The sequence below is a fragment of the Ursus arctos genome, unplaced genomic scaffold (genome assembly GCF_023065955.2).
Source record: "Ursus arctos isolate Adak ecotype North America unplaced genomic scaffold, UrsArc2.0 scaffold_36, whole genome shotgun sequence".
NCBI classification, from domain to species: Eukaryota; Metazoa; Chordata; class Mammalia; order Carnivora; family Ursidae; genus Ursus; species Ursus arctos.
The window spans coordinates 18,063,940-18,073,192 of record NW_026623050.1 but is presented as its reverse complement, the minus strand read 5'-3'; positions in this window follow the sequence as shown (position 1 = coordinate 18,073,192).

The following is a 9,253-nucleotide window of genomic DNA, read 5'->3' as shown; positions in this document are numbered from 1 at the left end:
TTGGTCTACATATCTGTCTTTATGTCAGTACCATTTTATTTTAATTACTATAGCTTTGTAACATATATTGAAATCAGGAAGCGTGATACCTTCAGCTTTGCTCTTCTTTTTCAGGATTGATTTGGTTATTTAGAGTCTTCTGTGGTTCCATATGGTTTCTAGAATTGTTTTTTTGTCTTTCCGAAAAGAAATGCCATTGGAGATTTGATAAGGATGCACTGAATCACAGATTGCTTTGAATAATATGAACATTTTAATATTAAGTCTTCCAAAAAATAAAATATTAAGTCTTCCTATCCATAAACATAAAATGTCTTTGCATTTATTTGTCTTTAATTTCTTTCATTAATGTTTTATAGTTTTCAGTATATAATTCCTTCATTTCTTTGGTTTAGTTTATTCCTAAGTATTTTATTCTTTTGATGTTATTCTAAATGGGATTGTTTTACTAATCTCAGTCCTTTTCAGTTGGTTTGTTTTTAGTGTATAGAGACATAGCTGATTTTTATATGTTGACTTTATATTCTGCAACTTTATTGAATGTGTTTATTAGTTTTAACAGGTTTCATTTGGTGGAGCCTTTAGAGTTTCCTGCATATAAGATCATGTCATCTGCAAACGGGACAATTTTACTTCTTCCATTCCAGTTTGGATGCCTTTTATTTCTTTTTCTAACCTAATTGTTCTGGCTAGGACTTCCAATACTATTTATGTTGAATAGAAGTGGTGAGACTGCACATCCCTTTCCTACTCCTGATCTTAATGGAAAAGCTTTCAGTTTTTCACCATTGAGTATGATGTTAGCTATGGGCTTTCTATAACTGGCCTTTATTTTGTTGGGGCAATTCCTCCTACTCCTAGTTTGTTGAGAGTTTTTATCATAAAGGGGTATTGAATATTATCAAATGCTTTTTCTGTATCAATTGAGGTGATCATGTGATTTTTATCCTTTATTCTGTTAGTGTGATATGTCCCATTAATTGATTTTCATATGTTGAACCATCCTTGCATTCCAGGGCTAAATCCCATTTGTTCATGGTATATTGTCCTTTTAATATGCCATTGAATTCAAGTTGCTAGTATTTTGTTGAAGATTTTTACATCTATGTTTAAAAATGTCTAGTCACCAACTATCATGTGGTAGACAGGGAGTCCTCCCGCATTTCCAACAGGCAATTATCTGACACTAGCTAGGTATCCTACAATTCAACTCAATTCTAATATCTACCCAAAGATAGCATCAGATCCCACAGGTTAAGGGTTCAGTCCTACAAAACTGCCCCCTCTGACTTCAGATGCCAGTCACAAGTCCAGATTGTTACCTGTACTTCTGACCAACTGATTATAAATCAGCCATTCCCACAACCCTCTCCTTTGGTAAGATTAATTTGCCAGAGCGGCTCACAGAACTCAGAGAAACATATTACTTTCTATGTCAGCAGTTTATTATAAAATGATATAACTCAGGAATCCAGGGGGAAGAAATGCATAGAGCAGGGTGTGGAGAAACAGCATGGAGTTTCCATGTCAAACTCCTTGAACTTCCATGTGTTCACCAACCCAGGAGTTCTCTTAACCCTCGTTTTGGAGGTTAATGGAGGCTTATTACTAGGCATAATTAAATAAATCATTAGTCATTGGTGATTGGTTCAACCTCCAGCCCCTCTACCCTCACTGGAGGATAGGGCATGGGTCTATAAGTTCCAACCCTCATCATCTGGTTAATTCTCTTGGTAGCCAGCCCCCATCTTTAGATGGGGTCCACAAGTCACCTCATTAACATAAAAAAGGATACCTGTACAATTCTCATCACTTAGGAATTTCCAAGGGTTTCTGGAGCTCTGTGTTAGGAATGGGGCCAAAGACCAAATATATATTTCTTATTATAAATCCCAATATCACAAAGTCCATCAGAGATATTTGCCTATAGTTTTCTTTCCTTTGGGTGTTAGTCTGGTTTTGGTATCAGGGTAATGTTGCCCTTGTAAAATGTGTTTGGAAGTGTTCCTTCCTCTTCGATTTTTTTGGAAGAGTTTGAGAAAAACTGACATTCACAAGTTCCATTTTTCTTCCTCTCCACAGCCACCACCTTAGTTCAAACCATCATCTCACCTGAAGCTGCAACAGCCTCCTCAACTTCCACTTCCACTGGTCAACCTCTATCATTCATTTCCTAGACAGCAGCCATGGGAATCTTTGAAAACATGAACTGGGTCACTCTGTTGAAAAGTCTTTGATGGCTTCCCATTGTATTTGGAATACAATGCAGAGGTCTGTAACATTTTGGCCCAAAAGGCCTTTTGTGGTCCAGTCTGTACCCAAGTCTCCAATCTTGTCTTGTGCCACTGTAGCACTCAACTACTATTCTTTAACTATCAAATTAGTTCATCTTAGCAACATATATTTCAGCTTTGTTGCAGTCAGCAGAGGGAAGGTGGCAAACAATCTATATCAGCAAACAAAACAAACAATTACCCTAATACTATCTATCTCTGTCCTTTTTCTTTCACATTTAACATTCCCATTGCCTAATTTGTGCCTCTCAAGTAAAATTTTAAAAAATAAATAAATACAGGCTCCTGGGTAGCTTAGTTGGTTAAGCATCCAACTCTTGATTTCAGCTCAGGTTGTATTCTCAGGGTTGCGAGATCAAGCCCTACATTGGGCTTCATGTTCAGCAGAGAGTCTGCTTCTCTCTCTCTCCCTCTCCCTCTGCCCCCTCACACCCTCTCTCTTTGTCAAATAAATTAATCTTTTTTCAAAAAATTAATAAATAGAAATAATTTTTTAAATGTTTAAATTTGAAAAAGTAGGCAGATACTATTGTTCTTCTTTGACCTCAACTTAAATGTACAGTAAATGTTAATGAACTTCAGTCTATAATTCATCCTGCAGAGTAGTACTAAAGCAGCATCAAGTATACACCCCATATTTCAAAAAGTCATAAGAACTATAATGTTACATCTCTTATATTTATATTTAAAGAATCATATTTTAAACATCTGCTTCATTTTCTGTCTCTCAGAATTGTGATATGATTCCAACTCAGATTATCTCTATAGAGCAAAATGGCATTTGTATTGTCACTGTGGCAAAAAAAAAAAATGTGTTGAAATATATGATGTTAATAAGGGACTATCACTAATTTTCTAATGCCAAAAGTCTAGTTAGGAATCTTTGATATTTCTTTTCTTTTTTAAGATTTTATTTATTTATTTGAGAAAGAGTGAGGGAGAGAGAGAGAAGGAGCAGGGGGAAGGGCAGAGTGAAAGGAAGAAACAGACTCCCCGCTGAGCAGGGAGCCTGACGTGGGCTTGATCCTGGGACTCCAGGATCATGACCTGAGCTGAAGGCAGACGCTTAACTGGCTGAGCCACCCCGGCATCCCAGGATTTTGATATTTCAAAACAAAATTAAAAACTCAGAAAAACATGGAATATCTTTATCAATATGGTTCAAGATTTATTTTTATTTGAATGAGAAAGTTTATTTTTAAAAGAATTTTTCATTATATGTGCTTATTTGTTAGTAATCATAGATTTTCCTAAGAATGAGGGGAATTAAATTACCTAGGGGAGCTGAAAATACTGATTATGCATGCCTACTTATGGTCAACAAAAAGAGTACTAAACAATGCTTTTCCATTGCTTTTAGAGATAAATTCTTTACCTACACTAATTCATATCCAAAATTTTTTATAAAATGAAGCTGCTCCAGTTTGAGTAGGGATAGAAACCTGCAGAGCCTCTCCTTTACCCCAGTTTTCCTAAGAAGAATCTAGAGTTTTATTCCAGATTTAAATCCTCAGAAGTTGCTGGAATGTTACTTTTAGTCCTATTGGAAATGATGGATTTTATACCACAAATTTAAGAAGCACCATAGCTTGATTTCGTTTTTGACTTGAAGTGTTATTTCTATTTCTATTCCTATTTCAAATTGCCTATTTTTCTCTCTCCTTATGTTTCACTCTGTTTTTAATCTGTTTCCAGACATTACACTTGCAGTCATTATGAGTTTTGAACTTTTTAAACAAAAAGGGGAGGGAATGTATATTTCAAGGAATAGATTCAGTATTCTCGTATATCAATATTTTGTTTTAGGAGCTTTAGGTCAAGTGAGCCACAAGACATTGGCTATTGTGGGGCGCCTGGGTGGCTCAGACACATTTGAACAAAGTATTGTTCAATCCATCTGCCTTTGGCTCAGGTCATGATCTCAGGGTCCTGGGGTCCAGCACTGCGTTGGGCTCCCTGCTCAGTAGGGAGCCTGCTTCCTCCTCTGCCTCTGCTCCTGCCCCAGCTTGTGCTGTCTCTCAAATAAATAAATAAAATCTTTAAAAAAAAAAATAGACATGGGCCATCATAATGTGTAATTACACACCATGCTCGGTAATACCAACAAAAGTCAGTAGTTTGAAGCCAAATGCCCCTGTACTGAAGTAGAAACAATAGAAAAAGGCATGTGGACACAGACCTCTACAGATTTAGGGATTTTGCTATTTATATCAATAAATCTGAATGAAAGAGGGTATATCACAACAGAAAAAAAATAATAAGTTTCAAAGGAGACAAGAATAGATAAATCAGACTATGGACTATGAGAAACAAACTGAGGGCTACAGAGGGGAGGGGGGTGGGGGAATGGGATAGGTCGGTGATGGGTAGTAAGGAGGGCACATATTGCCTGGTGCACTGGGTGTTATACACAACTAATGAATCATCGAGCCTTACATCGAAAACTGGGGATGTACTGTATGGTGACTAACATAATATAATAAAAAATCATTATAAAAAAAAAGAATAGATAAATCAAGCTTAAGCACAAGAGAAAACCTTAATTGCATGCCTTGTAGACAAGGTCATTTTGGGCAGCCTCTCATTAACCAATGTTTCATTCTTTTTGGTAGATGCGTAAGTGTCCATCACTGTAAGCCTCACCTGGATGCAGGCTTGCTTCAGGGACCTGTACATGTCAGCCTGGGTAAGCAGACATTTTGTGTAGCATGGGTATAGGAAAGTATTGTTCAATCCAATTAGACCCAATACCCCCTTTATTAACAAAGATCATGTTATGTCTCCTTCACTATCCTAAAGTAAAATGAATTAATATAATTTACTCATGTACATATTTCATAAGGCTTCAATAGTGATGTAAAGAAGAAATAAAAATAAAGCAATTTACTATTTAAGAATATATTTCAGGGGCGCCTGGGTAGCGCAGTCGTTAAAGCGTCTGCCTTCGGCTCAGGGCGTGATCCCGGCATTCCGGGATCGAGTCCCACATCGGGCTCCTCCGCTGGGAGCCTGCTTCTTCCTCTCTCACTCGCCTGCTGTGTTCCCTCTCTCGCTGGCTGTCTCTCTGTCACATAAATAAATAAAATCTTTAAAAAAAAAAAAAAAAAAAGAATATATTTCAAAATGTGGGGCTCTGGGGTGGCTCAGTGGGTTAAGCACCTGCCTTCAGCTCAGGTCACGATCCCAGGGTCCTGGGATCAAGCCCCCAGTCAGGCTCCCTGCTCAGCGGGAGTCTGCTTCTCCCTGTCCCTCTGTACCCACCTTTGCTCTATCAAATAAATAAATAAAATCTTTTTTAAAAATAAATATATATTTTGGGGACGCCTGGGTGGCTCAGCCGTTAAGCATCTGCCTTAAGCTCAGGTCATGATCCCAGGGTCCTGGGATCGAGCCCCACATTGGGCTCCCTGCTCCGTGGGAAGCCTGCTTCTCCCTCTCACACTCCCCTTGCTTGTGTTCCCTCTCTCACTGTCTCTGTCAAATAAATAAAATCTTTTAAAAATATAAAAATAAAAAATAAAAATGAATATATATTTCAAAACGTAAATGCTCAGGGGCACCTGGGTGGCTCACTTAAGCATCTGACTCTTGATTTTGGCTCAGGTCATGATCTCAGGGTTGTGAGATTGAGCCCCACAGCAGGATCCACACCGGGTGTGCAGCCTGCTTAAATTCTCTTTCTCCCTCTCCCTCTGCCTTTCCCTCCCCCTTCCCTCTCTAAAATAAAATAAAATAAAATAAAATAAAATAAAATAAAATAAAATAAAATAAAATAAAATAACGTCAATGCTCGGAGATGAGTTCCTTGAAGACCTAATGAAGTAATTGGAAGCTTACAACTATCAACGAAGAAGTGTGAGTTAAGAAACATAAGAAATCCAAAGCCATTTCATATGAGAAACAGACAAATAAGAGAAAACATATGAATAGAAGGACATAGAATAAATACTACTGTTAGGATAAGTAATAAGAAATCAAAACATACTTGCATAGCAACAGGACAAAAAGGAAAATAAGCAATATTGCTATGACAAGTTACAGACTATCAAAGTGAAGAAAATAAGGAAATATACTTTTTAATTGATTAATAATGTCAATACACTCATGCCAGGATTGTCAGATTTTAGAACCTACTTTCAAAATTTGTGTAGGTTGTATCACTTAGAAACACATTCAGCTGGTAGTAACACATCTGAAATAATCTTGACTTAAATATGATAAAGGCCTATTTCTCTCTCATGAAAAAAATCCAGAGGTACACAGTTAAGGGCTGGCATGATGACTCCAGGGTCCTTAGGAACCAGGCTTCTTCTACTTTTCTGCCACACCATCTTTAACACATAGCTTTTACCCTCAAAAATGCCTCATAGCTGCAAGACGATCACTGCAGCTCCGACCATCAAGTCTATGATCCAAACATCAGGAAAAAGGCACAAGACCAAAGGTCAAACATCCCAGCCTCCTTTAAAGTACTTTTCTGAAAGTATTACCAGAAGACCACTTCTCATGAACCACTACCCTTTTCTGCAAGAGAGATCTGGAGACACAGTTGCATATCTGTGCACATTGCCACACTCAACATTATAGGAATTTCATTACTAAAGAAGAAGAGGAGAGGGACGCCTGAGTGACTCAGTTAAGTATCTGCCTTCGGCTCAGGTCATGATCCAGGGTCCTGAGATCAATCAGGCTCCTTGCTCAGGAGGGAGTCTGCTTCTCTGTCTCCTTCTGCCTCTCCCCCTGCTCATGTGCACTCTCTCCCTCTGTCTCTCTCACACATAAATCATAAATAAATAACATCTTAAAAAATTATTTTAAAAAGGAGAAACATTGGGAGGGAGAATAAAGAGATGTCTGAAGAGGAACTTTAAATCAGGCTCCTTGCTCAGCGGGAGGCCGCTTCTCCCTCTGCCCGCTACTCCCCCTGCTTCTGCTCTCTCTCTCTCTCTGGCAAATAAATAAAATCTTTTTTTTAAAAAGTAAAATAAAGAGGAACTTTAGGAAATTTAAGATGTGGAATGCTATATTTAAAAAGGGCAGTGCAGGTTTTAAGACACTTCCAAGAAGACATATAATGAAGATCCACTATTCTTCAAGGCTTTTTGAGGTGCTTTGTGTTTTGTTTGAATATGACCAGCTCCACCGCCAGTGAAGACAAGCTTCCAGTCCAGGAACAATGGTTATCTCCCCAAAACATGCAAATCAAGTTCAACAGAAAACAAGACTCAAAGGCAAAGCTATGGGATACTTACAATATTACTTACAAAATTAAACAAAAGTAATAGGAAATAGAAAAATAATCACATTTACACTCTTTAGATAAATTTGATACTATCATTTCTCTGTGGTTTAATTAAAAGAAATGGAGATTTGGGAAATTATTTAATGAATTTGGGCTTTATATGCACTAAGAGTATGAGTACAGTTTTGTCTTGGTTTGCTGTTTTTATCATTTTTATAGTGGCCTTCCTGTCCCCAGTCTCCTCATTCTGCCACCAGTTATTTTCCTAAGCAATAAATCAGATCATCTCATTTGCCTGCTTAAAAATTTCATTTCGTTCCCTGTTGAGTAAATTATGAAATCCAAGCCCAACTTGGCAACGGGACCCCTCACAGGCCCCAGTGACTTTCTTCTTGAGCTGTACCCCATCACGCCTACCAGGCTGAACACTCGGACTGCACTGCCTTAGCACAAATTATTTCTTTTTGCCTCTCTGTCCCCCTACACCCTCATCTTTACCTGCTCGACTCCATCTCTCCTCCTGAGCTTGAGGGTTTGCTTCCTTGGGTAAAGCCTTCCGTGACAAATTCCCTGCCCCAAGCAGCTACCCATCCTCTCTACTCCCACTGCTTTCTTCAGATCTCTGAAACAACATCTAAATATGTCACTTCCCTCAGATCAGGAACAACCACTTTCTATTTCCTCTTGACTCCTGCGCCCAGCAAGGTGCCTAGCACACAGTGGGCAGTGGATGGCTGAGCAAACATTATATTTTTCAAACTGTCAGTCACTTTCTACCCTGAGAGCTTTGGCGACAATTCACCATAGCTTACCTCCAGCAGGCCCATTGCCCTCACTCAGGAGGCCTAAGAAATGGATAATGAGAATTCTCTAAGCCCACCCCAAGCATTCCCCTAGAAGGAATGATGTCCTCAAGAACTAACACTCTGGGACACACCCCTGGGAGCCACTGGTCAAAAACATTTCCCATGGGTATCTCAAAATAAAATATTTGGGAGGGGCGCCTGGGTGGCTCAGTCAGTTAAGTGTCTGCCTTCAGCTCAGGTCATGATCTATGGGTCCTGGCATTGAGGCTTGGGGCAGGTTCCCTGCTCAGTGGGGACTCTGCTTCTGCTTCTCCCTCTGCCCCCCCCAACTTGCTCTCTCTCAAATAAATAAATAAAATCTTTAAAAAATAATAATAAAATAAAATGTTGGGGAAGGGGAGAAGACATGCAGAAACATTTCCCTTTCTATTTAATGAAGCTTCACACAGTAGAAAGAAAAAATGAGAGAGGAAGACACAGAGAGCAAGGGGGTGGAAAAGCAGCACAAGGAGGAGAGAGTGAGCTAGCCAATGCCAGACTCTGCTGTGTTTGCCTATACCTCCTACTACTCTGCTACTTAGGAATTCATCTTCAGCCAGTCCCTGTCCCTTTCCCACTGATCTTTCTGAGCCTAACCAAAAATAAAAAGGAAAATTTGGTTTGTACAAAAAACCAAAATGATGCGATTTTACTAGGATATTTACTACACCTAGATAAGTATCTTGTCAATATTAATGTCTATATTATGTTAGGTAATATTTATTTTGTGCTGGCAAATAATAATTCAGGGTTTCTATTGTCTCTGTAACTAGCAACATCTAACAAGCCAATTCCATTGTCTCCTCAAACTCTTTGAGAAATATTATCAGAATAAAATGGCTTATCTTTCCAATGTTTTAAGTTTCAATTGT